At 47.4% G+C, this 20,128-nt stretch overlaps 1 long non-coding RNA gene across 1 annotated transcript; it reads left to right on the top strand.

Annotated features, from left to right (window-relative positions):
• The first annotated feature begins 3,166 nt into the window (after positions 1–3,166).
• Positions 3,167–10,804, top strand: LOC114808982. The gene is made up of 2 exons (XR_003756729.1): positions 3,167–3,583; positions 10,491–10,804. It is a non-coding gene; the product is annotated as an uncharacterized LOC114808982 (long non-coding RNA).
• Positions 10,805–20,128: the final 9,324 nt, after the last annotated feature.

Raw genomic sequence — 20,128 nt, 5'->3', positions numbered from 1 at the left:
CCCTGTCCCGAGCACCAGACGCCATTCTGCCACCAGGAACAACACACAGAGACAGGGGTCGCGGGACGGGTGAGTGTAACACATAACTGGGTTAAATACATAAGTGGGTAATGTATGAGTGTAACGCATATGTGAGCATAGTGTATAAGCGGGCAATGTATAAGTGAGTATCATGCACATGTGAGTTTAGTGCGTAAGTGGGTAGCGTACAAGCGAGTGTAACGCGCAAGTGAGTTTAACACATGAGTGTGTAGCGCATAAGTAAATCTAAGGCCTAAATGGGGTCGGCGCATAAGTAGATTGAACGCTTAAGTGGATTCCTCCCAAGTGGGTGCGCACATGGTGGGAACTAGCCGCCTCACCACGTTGTGAGTAAACCATTAACGAGCTCTTCCTGGGCGGGCCCTGGTGTCCGCCCACACTCGAGTAACATACTAGTGTAATCCTCCCATCAGGGAAGCTTTAACACCAAATTCCTCCCAAAGGGGAAGCTTTAACACCACATTTCCTCCAAAAGGGAAGGCCGACTGTCGCGTCTAAATAATTAATTCAATCCGCCCCGCGGAATAAATTCTATACAAAACTCAGGTTTTCCATCTCCAGCCTCTCTCTCTCTCCCGCGCCGATTCCGAAGGAAGCTGTCCCCGGCGACAGGTGACAGCATGTCACTGCCCTCCTTAAAAACTTCCAGTGGTTGCCTATCAACCTCCGCACGAAACAAAAACTCCTCACTCTGGCCTTCAAGGCTCTCCATCCCCTTGCCCTCTCCTACCTCACCTCCCTTCTCTCTTTCTATTGCCCACCCTGCATGCTGCGCTCCTCTGCCGCTCACCTCCTCACTGTCTCCCGTTCATGCCTATCCCGCCGTCGACCTCTGGCCCATGTCCTACCACTCTCCTGGAATGCCCTCCCTCCTCACCTCCGCCAAACTAACTCTCTTTCCCTCTTCAAAGTCCTTATGAGAGCTCACCTCCCCCGAGACGCCTTCCGAGACTGGGCTACCCCTTTTCCCTCGGCTCCCTCTGCTCCCTCTCTGCACCCCCTCCGCTCCCCCCCCTTTCCCCCTTCACCTCCCCTCAGCTAAGCCCCCTTTCCCTCTGCTCCTCCCCCTCTCCCTTCCCCTCCCCTCAGGACTGTGCTCATTTGTATATATTTTTATTACCCTATTTATTTTGTTAATGAGGTGTACAGCTCCTTGATTCTATTTATCGTGATTATGTTGTCTTATTTTTGCCCATCTGTCTCCCCCGATTAAACTGTGAGCCTGTCATTGGGCAGGGATTATCTCTATCTGTTGCCAAATTGTACATTCCAAGCGCTTAGTACAGTGCTCTGCACATAGTAGGCTCTCAGTAAATACTATTGAATGAATGAATACATCGCAAAATGAGGGTAATCATCACCCTGTTCCTTCAAGCATCCTGTGGCTACTGTTGGAGAACTGAGCTAGGTGGACCAACAGCATCTAGTGGACCAGTGGACCATAATGACATTTCTTAAGGTCCTCCGATTTTACACAGGAGAAATTGAGTTGGTAATCAACTTTCTTTCTGACAGTTCTACATGTTCTGGCTTCAGTATTTATCAGTCAACCACTGGCATTTCTTGAGGGCCTAGCGTGTGCAGAGCAGTGTACCGAGTACTTGGGAGAGGCCAATACGGTAGGAAGACCCAATCCCTGCCGTCCAGGAGCTCTTCTCCTGCACTTCTGTACATATGTGGCTTAGCTCTGGGAGGCCCAGGAAAGAGAGTGTGTCTTTTCCATCTCGTCCCATTATTCGTTCACCCATTCAGTCGTATTTACTGAGTGCTTACTGTGTGCAGAGCACTGTACTAAACGCTTGGAAAGTACAGTTCGGCCACAGATAGTGACAATCCCTACCCAACAACGGGCTCCCAGTCTAGAAGGGGGGAGACAGCAACAAAACCAAACCAAACAAGTAGACAGGCATCAGGAGCATCGATATAAATGAGTAGAATTATAGAGATATACGCATTGTTAATAAAATAAATAGAATAATAAATATGTACATATATACACAAGCGCTGTGGGACGGGGAGGGGGGTAGAGCAGAGGGAGGGAGTCGGGGTGATGGGGAGGGGAGGAGGAGCAAAGGAAAAGAGGGGCTCAGTCTGGGAGAGGAGGAGGTAAGCCTTCTGTATGGCTCTGAATGGGGGAAGTGTGCTAGTTTGGCGGACGTGAGGAGGGAGGGCATTCCAGGCCAGAAGTGGGACGTGGGTCAGGGGCCGACGGCGGGACGGGTGAGAACGAGGCACCGTGAGGCGATTGGCGGCAGAGGAGCGGAGTGTGCGGGCTGGGCTGGAGAAGGAGAGAAGGGAGGTGAGGTAGGCGGGGGCAAGGTGATGGAAAGCTTTGAAGCCAAGAGTGAGGATTTGTCCATCACCACTCCTGTAAGGACAAATTGAGTGCAGTTTTCACCCTGCCACCCTAAACTCAAGTCCCGTGTCAATCAGGAATTTTATATTGGGCTCTCAGTTGCCGAAGAGGCCGTAGTGGCTTTTGGCAACACTCTTGTTGTCCAAGTGGCCATACTGAGGAAGACACTGTTCAACTCAGCGGAGCAGGGGACCAAAAAAAAAAGCGCTCCACCTACCTTTGGTTTATGTTCAGCACTTTTTCAGCCAGACACAAGGATAAAACATCACTATCGGTAGCTGGGTCTTCGATTATGAAGAATAGCTATCTCTGTGTGAATTCATATGACCAAAATAACTACATTTAGTGCCAATTAACACAGCCCATTTACGCCATTTTGAACAGATACCTCCAAGTGGCTTCTCGGTGACTTCATCGATTTCTATATATTTTCTGTAATATGTAGTATGGTGCATTAGAGTTATTAAGAATAAGAACTTAATAAATGTTTGTGCTGATGATTGCTAACAGCCTGATGAGAATAATAATGGTATTTCTTAAGCACTTGCTATGGGCCAAGCCCTGTGCTTAGTATGTGCCAGGCACTGTACTAAGCGCTGAGATGGTGACCAGCAAATCGGGTTGGACACAGCCCCTGTCCCACGTGGGGCTCACAGTCTCAATCCCCTTTTTACAGATGAGGTAACTGAGGCCCAGTGAAGTGACTTGCCCAAGGTCACACAGCAGACAAGTGGCGGAGTCAGAATTAGTACCCAGGACCTTCTGACTCCCAGGCCCGTGCTCTATCCACTACTCCATGCTCCTTCTCTAGTAAATAAACTCTAAGATGATATAATCTAGATTTATCTTTCTAAAGATTTTCTAATAAATCCTCATATGAAATTTCAATTTTGTGAGAGAAGCTGCTAATGAATAGAGAATATTCTTTTAGGGGTTTTCATTTGAATGTGCTCTTTAGCATGCAAAGATGATCTGTTCAATTAACAGTATGTTTTGTATTCACTCTTATTTTTATAGGCATTCCACTTAAAACGAGCCTAAATTACACTACAACAGTTCAATATGGAAGGCATCTTCATCACCTTATAGAACTAGCAGGATACGCTGTGAAAGAATTTAATCCTCAAGATGCCCTAACTCTTCTGAGGATTAGAACAGAGAAATATGAAATCTTGGTGATCCCAGGTAATTTAATATTTCAAGCGACTTTTTGTAACTTTCAAAACAACTCACATCCTTATACATTTGCCATGAAGTGCTGTTTCGAACTATATCAGACAGCTATTCGGACCTAAGTCAATCACAGCCAAAAATCTTAAGTGAGACATCTACCTTGGCTTTCGATTCTGATGGCTGGATGAAGTGGATGCAACAACGCTTACTTAAGACCTCTACAGTCCTTACAGTCCTCTAGACTGTAAATGCTTGTTTCGGGCAGGGAACACGTATTGTACTCTCCCAAGGGCTTAGTACAGAGCTCTGAACACAGAAAGCACTCAATGAATACCACTGATTGATTGGTAAAATGGCACTCCGGCCCAGACCATCTCCCTGAAACCTCGCTTGGCACATATCATCTTTCTCCTCCAAACCAGTGGGGCGCAGTGGAATCAGCACGGACCCAAGAGTCCGGTGACCCGGGTTCTAGTTCCGGTTCTGCCATTTGTCTGTCGCGTGACCTTGGGTAAATCACACTCACCTTCTCTGGGCCTCAATTTTCCCGTACATTCCCTGCTTGAAGTATTTGTTCCACCCGAGCCGACCTCCAACCTGTGCTCTCAGCTCAGCTCACTCATACCGTCCCTGAAACTGAGAGCTCCCTTCTCTCCCTGACCCCTGCCCTGAACTCCACCAGACCTTAATCCTCCTCACCTCTGAAGGCCTCTTAAAATCCCACCTTTTACAGCAATACTTACCCAGGTAATTATCCCTATCCTGAATGTAGCAACCCATCATCTGCGTCTAGGGTTCTGTGTTTATTTTTAGTCAACTGCCTTTACGATGTAGGTATTATCCATTGAAAATGCAATTCGTGTACGACTAATATTCTTATAGAACATTCACTTGATTTATTTTGATTCCCCTGTCAGTCTCCTCCCCTAGAGTGCAAGCTTCTTGTGAGCAGGGAAGGTGGAAGAGAAGGAAGAGGAGACAGTAGAGCTGTGAGAAAGGGAAGGAAGAACTTTGCAAAGTTCATGCCCAGTGGTTTCTATTTTACCCTGAAAGAAGTTGGTGAGATCAGCAGGACTTTGGGAGAGAGGCAGTGGGAGCACTGGAGGCTTCAAGAAGGAGTTGAAGTTGGCAATAGTTGGTGAGGCTGCAGGCGTGGGGGTCAGTGAGCAAGGAATGAAATAGTTGCTGAGCAGACGAGTGAGATGAAATAGAGCAGGTCAGAGTGAATTCCATAGGGCATAAGTTAACCTGGTGTCTGAATTTTCACCAGCTGGGATCAGCTGCCCAAGCCCAGAAACGGGGAAAGTGGACAGTGGAGGTGATCCAGGGCAGGGGGTTGCTGGTGCAAGAGTGACAGAGGGACAAGGGGGTCAGGAAGCTTTTTGGTGTTGAGGGAGTTGTTGAGGAGGTGGATGAGAGGAATATGACAGCTTGGGACAGGATGAGTGGGTCCAGAGTGCAGATGTCATGGATTTCTGGGGGCAGGGGGGCTCAGGATGACAAGTTAGAAGACTGTGGTTGGGTAAGAGTTGGTCAGAGTTGGTAAGGTTAGAGATGGGGCATTGTCTAGAGATGCTATTGAACCTGTATCTGGCTGAGAGGTGGAGTTAGGTAAGCAATCAGCAAAGTTGAGTAGGGTGAGGAAGTGGGTGGCCAGGGGATTCAGAGCAAACTCCACATGGTGGTTGAAGTTCCCAAACACAGCGCAGGAGAAAGGAATGAGATTAGGAAGGAGGGAAAGGTGACAAAATCGGTCTAGAAGGCAGAGGTGGGGCCAGGAGGGAGATAAAGAACAGCTCGCACCACGGAAGGCAGGAGATGCGTACTTCCCCCGCACTGTGGAAGGCAGACGGTGCATACACACTTCGGGAGTCGATTTTTGAAGTAGAAAAAGAAAGTTCGGGTCACACACCCGCCCCCCCGCCCCCCCCAGCACCATGAGCAATCCAGCAGGCCGTAAGCAATCCAGGGCTCTGCAGTTGCATCAGGCTGTGTTAAGTAATGAGGTTGATCGTATCTGCGAGCGGAAAGTAAATTTATTCCTTTTGAGAGTTTCTTCAAATTGTATTCTGGTTCAAAAAATGCCATCTCTGGAGGTTATCGGTCAATAGCAAAATCTATATTTGTGTCTTTGTGCTGTCTTTATCGATCAGTCAGTGGTATCTATTGAGTGCTTACGGTGTGCAGTGCACTCTTCTAAGCCCTTGGGAGAATAGTGTGCAACAGAGTTGGTAGATCCGGTCCCTGCCCACAGCGAGCTTACCGTCTAGAAGAGGAGACAAACATGAATATACATAAATAAATTATGGCTATGAACATAAGGGCCGAGGGGCTGAGAGTGGGGTAAATACCAAGAGCTCCAAGGGTTCAGATACAAGTGCGTAGATGATGGCAGAAGGGAGAGGGAGTCAGGGAAAAGGGGGCTTAGTCGGGGAAGGCCTCTTGAAGGAGATGCGATTTTAATAAGGCTTCGAAGGTGGGGAGAGTGGAGGTGTGACACATATGGAAGGGGAAGGAGTTCCAGGCCAGATGAGGTCATGGGAAAGGGGTTGGCGACGAGACTGTTGAGGTCAAGGCACAGTGGGCAAGCGGGCACTGGAGGAGCAAAGCGTGCGGGCTGGGCTGTAGTAGATCAGTGAGAGTAGTAGATCAGTAGTAGATCAGGTAGGAGGGGGTGAATTGATTAAGTGCTTTCAGTGATGGTAAGGAGTTTCTGTTTGATGCAGAGGTGGATGGACAACCACTGGAAGTTCATGAGGAGTGGGGAAAGATGGACTGAATAGGTTTTTTTAAGAAAAATGATCTGGGCAGCAGAGTGAAGTGTGGACTGTAGTGAGAGAGACAGGAGGCAGGGAGGTGAGTAAGGAGGCAGATGCAGGGTAGGATAAGTGCTTTAAGCTTGGATGGTTAGGAAAGGGCAGGTTTTACTAGTGTTGTGAAGGTAGAACTGACAGGATTTGGTGACAAATTGAACATGTGGGTCAAATGAAAGAGATGAATCAAGGAACTTGCCACGGTTATGGGCTTGTGAGATAGGGAGGATTGTAGGTGATGGGAAAGATGCGGGGGTGGGCAGGATTTGGGGGGGAAGGTGAAGGATTTCGTTTTAGACATGTTCAATTTGAGTCATCGGTGGAACGAGCAGGTATCGAGATGTCTTGAAGGCCAGAGAAAATGAAAGCCTGCAAAGAAGGAGAGAGATCAGGGCCGGAGAGGTAGAGTTGGGTATCATCTGCATAGGAGTGGTAGTTGAAGCCATGGGAGCAAATGAGTCCTCCAAGGGAGTGTGTGTAGATGAAGAATAGAAGGGGACCCAGAACTGAACCTTGAGGGCCCCCAACTGTCAGAGGCAGAGGAGCGTCCTGCATAAGAGACCGAGAAGGAACCGTCAGAGAGATAGGAGCAGAACCAGAAGAGGACAGTGTCAGTGAAGCCAAAGTTAGCTAACATTTCCTGGGGAAGGGGGTTGTCCGCAGTGTTGAAGGCAGCCGAGGTTAGGGAGGATTTAGATGGAGTAGAGGCCGTCAGATTTGGCAAGAAGAAGGTCACTGATGATGTTAGAGAGGGCAGTTTCCATGGAGTGAAGGGGATGGAAACCAGAGAAGCAGCGTGGCCTAGTGGAAAGAGAACGGACATGGGAGCAAGAGGGCTTGGGTTCTAATCCCCGCTCTGCCACGTTTTCATGGTATTTGTTGAGTACTTATTATGTGTCAAGCAATGTTCTAAGCACTGGGGTAGGTACAAGTTAGGTGGGACACAGTGCCTGTCCTCATGGGGCTCACAAGCTAAGGAGTGCTCAGAGCCTTGGGCCAGTCACTTAACTTCTATGTGCCTCAGTTTCTTCAACTATAAGTAGCAGTCTCCCTCCTACTTAGACTGTGAGCCTCATATGGGACAGGGACTGTATCTGGCCTGGTTAACTGTATCTATCCCAGTGCTTAGAACAGTGCATGACACATAGTAAGTGCTTAACAAGTACCTAAAAAAAAACTAGAACAGAGGGAATGACGGAAGAGAATCGGTGGAGAGAAAGTGGAGACAGGAGGTGGGGACAATTCTCTCCAGGACCTTGAAGAGTTATGGTAGGAGGGAGATGGGGTGATAACTGGAAGGAGTTGTGGGGTCAATGGAGGGTTGGTCATTTCAATCTTTCCTCATGTCCTCATCCCCCACCCCACTGCCCCTCTTTTAGATTGTGAGCCCCCTGAGGTCCAGGGATCCTAATGAATCCCCTATTGAACCCTTCCCCAGGGCTTAGTACAATACTTTTCCCACTGGAGGCACTCCAAAAGTACCCTTAAATGAATGAAAGATCAGCCCAGTAGAATTAGAAGGTGCAGTCTTAAATTACTTTTCCCCAAGAGCCAGTAGATATTTGGAAAAATAAAGAACCAATGCATAGGGCGTGAGTGTTAAGTACTTTAACACTGGTCTTTCATTCATACATTCAATCATATTTATTGAGTGCTTACTGTGAGCGGAGCACTGTACTAAGCGCTTGGAAAGTACAATTCAGCAACAAATAGAGACAATCCCTGCCCAAGACAGGCTCACAGTCTAGAAGGGGGGAGCAGATACCAAAACAAGTAAACAGGCCTCAATAGCATCAGTGTCAAAAAATAGAATTATAGATATAAACACATTAATAAAATAAGTAGAATTATAAATATGTACATATATGCACACAAGTGCTGTGGGGTGGGGAGGGGGTTAGAGCAAAGGAAGGGAGTGGGGGTGATGGGGAGGGGAGGGGGATCAATGGAAAAGGGGGACTTAGTCCAGAAAGGCCTCCTGGAGGAGGTGAGCCTTTAGTAGGGCTTTGAAGAGGGGAAGTGTGCTAATTTGATGAATTTGAGGAGGGAGGGCATTCCAGGCCAGAGGTAGGACCCGGACCAGGGATCGACGGTGGGACAGACGAGAACGAGGCACAGGGAGAAGGTTAGTGGCAGAGGAGCGGAATGTGCAAGCTGGGCTATGGAAGGCGAGGCGGGAGGTGAGGTAGGAGAGGGCAAGGTGTTGGAGAGCTTTGAAGCCAATAGTGAGGAGTTTTTGCTTGCTACAAAGGTGAATAGGCAACCACTGGAGATTTCTGAGGAGAAGAGGTGACATTCCTAGAAGGTTTCTATAAAAAGATAATCCGGGCAGGAGAGTGAAGTATAGGCTGAAGTGTGGAGAGACAGGAGTTTGGGAGATCAGAAAGGAGGCTGATGCAATAATCCAGTCGGGATATTACGAGAGTTTGAAACAGCAAGGTAGCAGTTTGGATGGAGAGGAAAGGGCAGATCTTGGCGATGTTGTGAAGGTGAGACCAGCAGGTTTTGGTGATGGATTGGATATGTGGGGTGAATGAGAGAGCGGAGTCAAGGATGACACCAAGGTTGTGGGCTTGTTTGACGGGAAGGATGGTAGTGCCGTCCACAGTGACGGGAAAGTCAGGGAGAGGACAGGGTTTGGGAGGGATGATAAGGAGCTCAGCCTTTCACATGTTGTTTCAGGTGGCAGGCGGATATCCAGGTGGAGATGTCCTGAAGGCAGGAGGACATGCGAGCCTGGAGGGAGGGAGATAGAACAGGGGAGGAGATGTAGATTTGGGTATCGTCCACGTAGATGTATGTCCTGAATTTATATTCTTTATGCTTAGTGTAACCTTTCGTCACACAGGTGCATTTTGCTCTCTTTTTATGGATTAGATTCCGTGTTTCAAAAACTGATAAAATCAATCTCAATCGATCTTAAAATTCCATTTTGTGTGTAAACAAAATGAAATTGGTTTCCCGAACATTCATCTTTAATTCTGCGTAATTAGAAAATACAGTTGGGAACTATTTTAACCATAAATTTATGTTTTTAAATAACACTGAATTAATAGGTGTGCTGTATTTTTCCATTGAAAGGAATAAGTAAAGTAAGATCATTGTGGGCAAGGAATGTGTCTGTTTTATGTTATGTTGTCCTCTTCCAAGCGCACTGAGTGCTGTGCTCTGCACACAGAAAGCGCTCAATAAATATGATTGATTGAATGAAAGAATGAAAGCCTGATCCTCTGCTTCAAACATGGGGCAAGTACAACTTTTCTGTGACCTTTCATTCTCTCTCAGTGGAACTGGATTCAATTGCTTTAATGCCATCGTTAAGGATGATATGATTAAAAGTCTGCAGTTTTAGCATTCAACAAATAATATTCTCCCTTTCTGGTGTGGGAAAACAAACTCACCCTCCTAAACTGCAGAGAAGTGCCCGTCGTCCTTCTGGAACCAGACATCTTGCCTAATTCTCATCCATACTGTACTTTTCCCCGGGCTTTGCCCACAGTAGGCCCTTAATATGTGCTCTTACTATTACCATCTCTCTCCCTTCCTGGCTGCCCCCCGGCATTGCCTGATTGTGCTTACTTGTTCAACCTGACAGCCAAGCTCCTCTGAGCAGCATATTGTCTGGAGCCGGGGAGAACTCCAACTGACTCACAAAGAGAGCCTCCCCCACCGCCACTCTTTTCCTTTCCTGTCCCATCTCATGCTACTTTCTGGGGTTGCCCACTAAGAATAAATTTTACAGGCTGCAGCAGAATGGGTGAGTAGGGATCTCGGGGAGAGGGGAAGGAGGGAAACCTTTCCCTTTACTGTGTACATCCAGGGGGGCTGTAAGATTGATCTGCTTTCTCTGATCTTCTTAGATGGTGAGCTCTTTGGGGGCCAGAGAACCTATCTCTATATAGAGTATGGTACATAGTCGATGCTTAATAAATACTACAACTGCTGACCATTTATGGCAACTCATGCTCTTCCACACAGTGACTGGACTGAGAGAATCTGCCGGCATTGTTGGAGTATCAAAAGCAATGAAAATGAGGGTTTTTTTTTATTTTTCAGCTTAGATTTTTTTGAAGTTGAACAGATGTTTCTTTCATTTTTTACCACAGCTAAGGAATATCTTCTTGCCGTTCTTCAGGATCCATATGAATAGACCTTCTGCAGTATTAATCTTGCATTCATGAAACTATACTTTGAAAAAGGCTCAGGTTTTCATTGTGGGCCTTACTGTTACTGAATTTACCAGTATATTGAGCTTGTTTTTACTAAAACACTCTCTAGCACAGCTTCTTAGATTTTGTTTCTGGTTGTATTTTAGAACTGTGCTTTAGCAAGATATCATACACAGATCAAAATCTGATGTGAGTCCCCAAGCTTAATGACTAATGTAATAAAAATGAATCTGTGCAAGATGCTCCCCGAAGGTGTTTCTGCTTAACTCCTTCTGCGTGCTGAGAGACAAGGAGGCGAAAGAGACGACAGCACCTTCATCTGCAAATATGAAGTACAGCAACCAAACAAGAGGTCACCTTTTTGTGTGTCCAATGTGGCTGGGACTGTGGATCCCACATTGTCCTTTTCAGCCACACACACGCTCTCAGATGGACTTTAAGTAGTGTCTTCTTGGACTATGGAGGACAAGTCTACATGCCTATAGTACCCTACTAGGCAGAAGGATTCCCTAAGTGCCTCCTCAAGCTTCCACAAGGTTTTATAGTTGCCATACCACTGGGGCTACTGGGCAAAGATGTGTGCTGACTTGTTACAGTGACCTCTAGCCACCACAATTTGCTTCCCCTCTCCTCCCAACACTTCTGTGACTTTTACCATCCCCTCCTTCCCCTCCCATCCTTTCCCCTTCCCTCTCCCTTGTCCCATCCCTGCTGACAGCAATGGCTGTTGCTAAGAAGCAGTCACACGGTACAGTGATGTCATCACTCTGCCTCTTCTATGGTGGCATTTGTCACGTGGAGGGACGGCACTAAATTATATGTCTTTTTGTGTACCAACTGCTTAGATGTTTCATTTGGTTTGACTCTTCTGCACAAAAGAGGTGCCTACCCCTATTCTGCCTGTTGAATATTTGTCCATGTGCCCATTTTTCTCCATTAGATTTTAAATGTCTCAAATGTAAGAACCGAGTCTCTTTTATACGCCCTCCAGGCGACTGGTACAGTACAACGCTCCGGACATCATGAACACTTCATCATTGGTATTTATTGAGCAGTTGCTGTATATAGAACACTGTACTGGGCGCTTACTCGATCCGAGTAATGATTCTGGGTAATGAGCAGATTAGTCCCTTCTGGTGTGGGAGAAAGAACTCACCCTCCTGGACTTCAGTGGTGAGAACTGGTGACTCCTTCTAATCTAACACCAATAGTGTACCCTTGCCTTCGGTTGAAGAGGAGAAAGAATTACGCACTACCCAGAAGACAGCCACCTCAACAACTACTGGAATTAGAGAAACAGCGTGGCCTAGCGGATAGAGCTTGGGAGTCAGAAGGGCCCAGGCTCTAATGTAGGCTCTGCCGCTTGTCTACTGTGTGATCTCGGATGAGTCACTTAATTTTTCAGTGTCTCAATTCCCTCATCTGTACAATGAAGATTAAGGCTGTGAGTCCCATGTGGGACAGGGACTGTGTCCAACCTGATTAGCTTGTATCGACCCCAGGGCTTAGTATACAGTGCCTGCCACATCATAAGTGCTTAACAAATGCCCTATAAAAAAACTAACTCCCCTGCAAGTCTCAAATAGGTATCAAGGAAGTTGCTCAAGAGAAATGAGAGGACAGCCTGAGCTTCTGACTGAGGCCCCTTCAATGGGAAACACCGCTCAATCAGCACTAAGATTTACTGGCTTAACTGCCCTGTGGGCCAGTGGAGGGAGCATAGATAATATCCGTCCTCCGGACTTAAAGTGTACTGGCCTAACAGTGCACGTTTATAGAAGTCTTTGCAAGTGAATATTCGTTATTCAAAATAAATAAACTCATTCAAAATGAAGCAACTATAGATACTTTAGCATCCTTTTGAATACAAGTAGTTGGGGCAATAAATAGGTTAAGGAAGGGAATGAGTGAGAGAGGGGAAAGAAGAGGTTTGGAGGGTGCAGAAGAGAAGGGTAGGGGAAGAGAGAGAGGAGAGGATCCATGAACTGGCACTAGCCCCTGCTCCTGCCTACAGCTCGCTGTTGCCAGAAGTGAAGCAGAGAGGCAAGAGTCTGTGGGAGGGCTTTGGTGTCGGCTCCTTCCCTTGCTCTTCCTCCTCTTCCTCCTCCTCCACTGCTGCTCAACTCCTCCAGGAACTGGCACGCCTGGGAGTCCATGGCAAGTGCTTGTGGCACCGAGCACGAGGCTTGAACTCACTCCCTACCCTGACACTTTGCTGCCGAGTGGGCACCCACCCTCGGTCACAGTTGCTGGGCATGGTGCCTTAGCACGGGATCTACTGATGGGCCCTGTGCACAGAAGGGGTAAGTTGTCTCCTCCTACTTGGTTTGGCTGATCTGCCTCGGGACCAGTGCTGCTTGCTGTGGCTGGGTAGGTGGCATGATGGGGGATGGATGGTGGTGTAGCGTTTACTTTGCTGTTTGGCGAAGCGTGGAGCCACCATCTTTAATAGTAGTAAATGTATTTACGGTGGTCTTATCAGGCTGAATGTTTTCACGATCTGGTACTATTTTCCGCTTGTGTCTCTTTCCTTTCGAGGCTCTTGCTCGAAAAGAGCCACTCCCTTCTTGAAGGCAGGGTGCCATGCAGGTCTGTCCTCAGCAGTTGGCTCCCAGTTTGCAGCTGGGGTACAGCATTGTCTGACGGTTTGTTTTACTGCATCCTCACAATGTCTTCTCTGACCTCCTCGCTTTCGGGTTTTCTAGTTCCATAGGCAAGGGAAGTACCTTGGAGGAGGTCTTGTGATCTGGCCAGGTTGTTCTTTTGGGGGTACCTTAGGGTACTGACCTCAATTGGAAGCTGCCACACCTAAATTCTACTTCCCCCTACTGGCTCATACCAAGCCGCCTAGGTTAAATTGCTCCAATTGGGTGTGGGGCAGGCTCCTGGTAAGGGACAATGAAAGGATAGGTGGTTTCCTCCCAATCACTCCATCTTCCTAACCTGCTGCTAGGCTTCCAGTGGACAAATGAACAAGATGAATGAGAAGCAATGTGGCCGAAGAAGCATGGGCCCAGGAGTCAGAGGATCTGGGTTCTAATCCTGCTCCACTACTTGTCGGCTGTGTTATCTCAGGCAAGTCACTTTACTTCTCTGTGCCTCAGTTACCTCATCTGTAAAATGGGGATTAAGACTGTGAGCCTCACGTGGGACAACCTGATTACCCTGTATCTACCTCAGCGCTTAGAACAGTGCTCTGTACATAGTAAGTGCTTAACAAATACCAACATTATTATTAAATACTATTGAATGAAAGTTCAGAGAGAAATAAAATCAATGACTTTTAGACAAGCAGTGTGGCCTAAGGGCTAGAGCATGGGCCTAGGAGTCAAGGTCTCGGGTTCTAATCCCTGCTCTGCCACTTGCCTGCTAGGTGACACTAGACAAACCGCTTCACTTTTCTGTGCCTCAGTTGGACTTTGGACATGGACTGTGTCCAATCTGATTAGCTTGTATTGCTCCCAAACTGGGACAATAATAATAATAATAATAATGTTGGTATTTGTTAAGCGCTACTATGTGCCGAGCACTGTTCTAAGCGCTGGGTAGACATAGGGGAATCAGGTTGTCCCACGTGGGCTCACAGTCTTAATCCCCATTTTACAGATGAAACTGAGGCACAGAGAAATTAAGTGACTTGCCACAGTCACACAGCCGACAAGTGGCAGAGCTGGGATTCGAACTCATGAGCCCTGACTCCAAAGCCCGTGCTCTTTCCACTGCGCCACGCTGCTTCTCATTACTGTGGGACTGTACCATAGTGCTTCTCATTACTCAGGTACTGTGGGACAGTACCTGGCACACAGTAAGGACTTAACAAATGCCAGTAGAAAAAAAAAAGCACTGGGATTGGCTCCCCTTCATTCACCCCTTCTTCAGCCCCACAGCACTTACATATTTATCTATAATATATTGACTTCTATTCATGACTATCTCCCCCTCTTGACTGTAAGATCACTGTGGGCAGGGAATGTGTCGAGGTGTTATAGTGTACTCTCCCAAGAGCTTAGTACAGTGCTCTGCACCCAGTAAGTGCTCATTCTAATAATAATGATAATAATCATGTTGGCATTTGTTAAACGCTTACTATGTGCCCTCTTAAAAATCACCTCCTGCAAGAGGCATTCCCAGACTGAGCTCCTCTTCCCCCTCTACTCCCTCTGCCATCCCCCCTTTACCTCTCCGCAGCTAAAGCCTCATTTTCCCCTCTACTCCCTCTGCCATCCCCCCTTTACCTCTCCGCAGCTAAAGCCTCATTTTCCCCTTTTCCCTCTGCTCCTCCTCCTCTCCCTTCCCATCCCCACAGCACTGTACTTGTCCACTCAACTGTATATATTTTCGTTACCCTATTTATTTTGTTAATGAATTGTACATCGCCTTGATTCTATTTAGTTGCCATTGTTTTTACGAGATGTTCTTCCCCTTGACGCTGTTTAGTGCCATTGTCTTGTCTGTCCGTCTCCCCCGATTAGACTGTAAGCCCGTCAAACGGCAGGGACTGTCTCTATCTGTTGCCGACTTGTTCATCCCAAGCGCTTAGTACAGTGCTCTGCACATAGTAAGCGCTCAATAAATACTATTGAATGAATGAATGAATGAATGTGCCAAGCACTGTTCTAAGCGCTGGGGGAGATACAAGATGATCAGGTTATCCCACGTGAAGCTCAAAGTCTTCATCGCCATTTTACAGATGAGGTCACTCAGGCACAGAGAAGTGAAGCGACTTGCCCAAGGTCACACAGCTGACAAGCGGCAGAGCTGGGATTAGAACTCCCAAGCCCGGGCTCTTTTCACTCAGCCACACTGCTTCTATTCTACAGGGGAAGACAGACAATCATATAATACATGACAGATATGGACATAAATGTTCGGGGGCTGGGAGCAGGGATGAATAAAGGAAGCAAGTCAGGGCAAGGCGGAAGGGAGTGGGAGAAGAGGAAAGGAGGGCTTAGTGGGGGAAGGCCTCTCAAGTGCTTAATACAGTGCTCTGCACACAGTAATAAATATGCTCAATAAATACGACCGACTGTCCAATCTGAGTAACAAATGGTTGTCGGACTGATCGACGACGTGGTTAGGGATGGGAAATATAAACAGCCTCAGATGATATTTAACATCCACTCCTTCCCTCCTTTATCCCCTAGGTTTACCAGGGGTTTCTTCTAAACAGATTTTCACACTGGGTCCAATTCATGGATTTGACCGTCCTGGGGCCTGAGCCAGGCCAAGTTACTCAAGAGGCCCGGGTTGAGGTGAGCTGGGCCAAACTGTTAGCTTGTTCATTCATTCGATCATATGTATTGAGTGCTTATTCTGTGCAAAGTACTGTGCTAAGCACTTGGGAGAGCACAAGAGAACAATAAGCAGATACATTCCCTGCTCACAACGAGCCAGGGTGCTGGGCTGGCGCTTGAACCCCATTTGACTTGGCTGGTGACTTCTTCCCAAAGGCTGTGGAGAAGCCACCTAATCTAGTGACTGGGGGCTGGGGCCTGCCAGTCAGAGGACCTGGATTCTAATCGCAGCTCTGCCACTTGTCTGCTGTGGGACTTTGGGCAAGTCACTTTACTTCTCTGGCCCTCAGTTGCCTCTTCTGTAAAAGGCGGATGGAGACTGTAAGCCCCATGTACAACAGGGACTGTGTCCACCCTGATTAACTTGCAGCTACTGCAGGGCTTAGAACAGTGTTTGACACAGAGTAAGCACCTAACGAATGTCATTTAAAAGAAAAAAAAGAGTGAGGGAGCCAGGCTGAAGAGTCAATCAATCATATTTACTGACTGTTTACTGTGTGCAGAGCACTGGGCTAAACACTTGGGAGCGTGCAACAGAACAATAAATGGACACATTCGCTGCCCACAATGAGCTTACAGTCTAGAGGGGGAGCCGGACAATAATAGAAATCAATAAATGACAGATATGGACATAAATGCTGTGAGGCTGGGCTGGGGGATGAATAAAGGGAACAAGTCACAGCGACATAGAAGGGAGTGGGAGAAGAGGAAAGGAGGGCTTAGTCGGGGAAGGCCTCTCAAGTGCTCAATACAGTGCTCTGCATGCGTGGCTCAGTGGAAAGAGCACGGGCCGGGGAATCAGAGGTCATGGGTTCTAATCCCAGCTCTGCCACTTGTCCGTTATGTGACTTTGGGCAAGTCACTTCACTTTTCTGTGCGTCAGTTCCCTCATCTGTAAAATGGGGATTAAGACTGTGAGCCCCATGCGGGACAAGTGGATCACCTTGTATCCCCCCCCAGCACTTAGAACAGTGCTGTGCACATAATAAGCACTTAAATACCATCATCATCAGTAAGCACTCAATAAATGCAACGACTGACTGACTGTCCTACCTGATTAGCTTGTAGCTACTCCAGGGCTTAGAACAGTGCTTGACAAAGGGTAAGTGCTTAAGAAATGTCATTTCAAAGAAAAAGAAAAAAGAGAGGGGAAGTCAGGCTGAAGAGGAACTGAGGCAGAAGGACCTGGGTTCTAATCCTAGTTTTGCCACCTGTCTGCTGGATGATGTTGGACAATTCACTTCATTTCTCTTTACATAGCTTCATTTGGAAGATGGAGATGAAGACTGTGAGCCCCACATGGGACGGGGATTGTGTTCAACCTGACTAGCTCATATCAACCCCAGTGCTTAGAAGAGTGCATGATACAGAGTGAGCGTTTAACAAATACCATCTCTCCCACCCACAAAGATCATTTTCTGGAGGGTAAATGGGGGAAACAATCCTATACTTTTCTTGTAGGAATTATCATAATAATAATACTTGGAATAATTGTTAATTGTGGTATTTGTTAAGCGCACACTATGCACCAAGTACTGAGAAGCAACGTGACCTAGTGGAAAGAGCACGGGCCCGGGAGTCCCAGTGACCTGGATTCTAATCCCGGTTCCACTGCCTATCTGCTCTGTGACCTGGGGTAAGCCAGTTCATTTCTCTGGGCCTCAGTTCCTTCATCTGGAAAACGGGAATTAAAACCGTGAGTCCCACTTGGGATAGGGACTGTGTCCAGCCCAATTAGCTTGTATCTAGTCCAGAATTTAGAACACTGCCTGGACCATAGGTAAGTGCTTTACAAATACCATTAAAAAAGTATTTAAAAAGATATTTCTTTCCTGGGACGCTATCTGCTCATAGTAGCAGAAACAGGAAACAAAGTCCCTTCCCGGACTTTCCCCTCACTGTAGATGGTTCCACCATCCTTCCCGTCTCTCAGCCCCGTAACCATGGTGTTATCCTTGATTCCGCTCTCTCATTCAACCCACACATTCAATCCGTCACCAAATTCTGTCGGTCCCACCTTCACAACATTGCTAAAATCTGCCCTTTCTTCTCCATCCAAACCGCTACCACATTAAAACGATCACTCATCCTAACCAGCCTAGATTGCTGCATCAGCCCCCTTGCTGATCTCCCAACCTCCTCCTTCTCCCCACTCCAGTCCACACTTCACTCCGCTGCCCGGATCCCTTTTCTACAGAAACAATCCGGACATGTCAACCCCCTCCTCAAATATCTCTAATGGTTGACTATCCATCTCCATATCAAACAAAAACTCCTCACCATTCGTGTTAAAGCACTCCATCACCTTGCCCCCTCCTATCTTATCCAGCTTCTCTCTTACAACCCAGCCTGAACAGTTCACTCCTCTGGTGCTAACCTTCTTACTATGCCTCCATCTTGCCTGCCTCAAGGATGACCCCTGGCCCACGTCCTACCCCTGGCCTGGAACGCCCTCCCTCCTCAAATCCACGAGAAAATTACTCTACCCCACCCTCAAAGTCTTGCTGAAGGCACATCTCCTTCCAAGAGGCCTTCCCAGACTAAGCCCCACTCTTCCTTATCTACCACTCCCTTCTGTTGCCCTGACTTGCTCCCTTTACTCTTCCCTCCCTCCCCCAGCCCCACAGCACTTATATTTCCGTAATTTTATTTATTTCTATTGATGTCTGTTCATTTGTATGGATGTCTGTCTCCCCCTTCCCCCCTCACCTTCATCCCCCCCGGCCAGACTATGAGCTCACTGTGGGAAGGGATTGTCACTGTTTATTGTTGTACTGTGCTTTCCCAAGCACTTAATACAGTGCTCTGCACAAAGAAAGCCCTTAATAAATTCGACTGACTGACTGAATGAATAAAAGTGAAGGCCCTGAGCCACTTTCGAGCACCCTCTTGGGCCGGTCCGTGTCCAGCTCGACTGCTGAGACTGAGGTCACTGAGTCAGCAGGACGGCGCCAGATTCCCCATCACCCCTGGAGGGACCCTGTACCTGAAGCTCCCAGGGCCTAGGCTTACCCTGGCACTTCCTTGGTGGTGTGGGACATGCATATCAGGATGGGGAGGAAGCGATAGTTTCTTTTCTTGTCTCCATGTCAGTCAAAAGATTTTTAATTTCTTTTCTAGAAATATGAAAACATACAAAAGAAGGTTCAGTTTAAGGCTGGAAAGAAGATAAAATTACCATGACCAACCTGACACAAAAGAAACGATGTCTTCCTTTCCCTCCTCGTGATTAGCCCCTCCAACCTGACCCTCCTTGATTATTACATCAAATGGATCCCTGACTAGATTAAAATAGGAAAAGCAAATCTCCCAAAACACACATCCATGCGGCACATAGAAACACAGACTGGTGTCCCCCCGACCAGATCAGTGCTGGATCCCAGGGATAAATATCCCTTTGGAGCCCAGAAAAATCGTTCCTTGTCATCACTCCCTCATGGCCTTTCTTCCCAAGACCTACTTGGTGATTTTCTGTGGAAAGAAAGCAAAGAAGAGAGATAAATCCTGCTTTGCTGAGTCTAAGCCCACGGACCCATGTCAACTCCTTGTGCCCTTGAAAAAAATTAAAGAAGGAAAAAATAGAGGTGGTATCTACTGTTAAGGGCTTACTATGTGCCAGACACCGTACTAGACACTGAAGTAGATACAAGTTAATCGGGTTGGACACAGTCCATTTCCTAAGTGGGTCTCACAGTCTTCATCCCCATTTGACAGATGAAGGATCTGTGGCACAGAGAAATTAAGAGACTCATCTGAAATCACCCAGCAGACAAACTGCAGAGCCGGGATTGGAACACGAGTCCTTCTGACTCCCAGGCTCGGGCTCCATCCCCTAGCCCCTGCTGCTTCCCTTCCCCACTGCTACACGGGCTGACTCCTCCCCAAATCCCTTCTTTGCTGTTTCTGCTGCAGCTGCCAGGGGCCAGGGAAGAATATCTTCCTTCCTTAGGGCAGCAGGAGGCTCACTGCTGAGCCCAGGGGAGGGGACTTCTGAAGCAGGGTTCTTGAGGCAGACAAGAGCTAATAGTGCAAAAGGAAGGGGATCCAAAAAAAAAATCTGTTCTCGAGACGTTAAGGGGAGTCTCTGGTTTTCAAAACTCCCCTCGGTATCTCCATCGACTTGCAAGCCTTTTTGATGGCCCATCTCCTCCAAAAGCCGTTTCCTGACTAAGCCTTCTTTTCCTCTTCACCTGCTCCCTTCTGCCTCACTCTGACTTGCTTGCTCCCTTTATTCTTCCTCTCTCCCAGTCCCACAGCACTTATGGGCACATTTGTAGTTTA

The sequence above is a fragment of the Ornithorhynchus anatinus genome, unplaced genomic scaffold (genome assembly GCF_004115215.2).
Source record: "Ornithorhynchus anatinus isolate Pmale09 unplaced genomic scaffold, mOrnAna1.pri.v4 scaffold_82_arrow_ctg1, whole genome shotgun sequence".
NCBI lineage: Eukaryota > Metazoa > Chordata > Mammalia > Monotremata > Ornithorhynchidae > Ornithorhynchus > Ornithorhynchus anatinus.
This window is presented reverse-complemented; position numbering and strand designations above follow the sequence as displayed.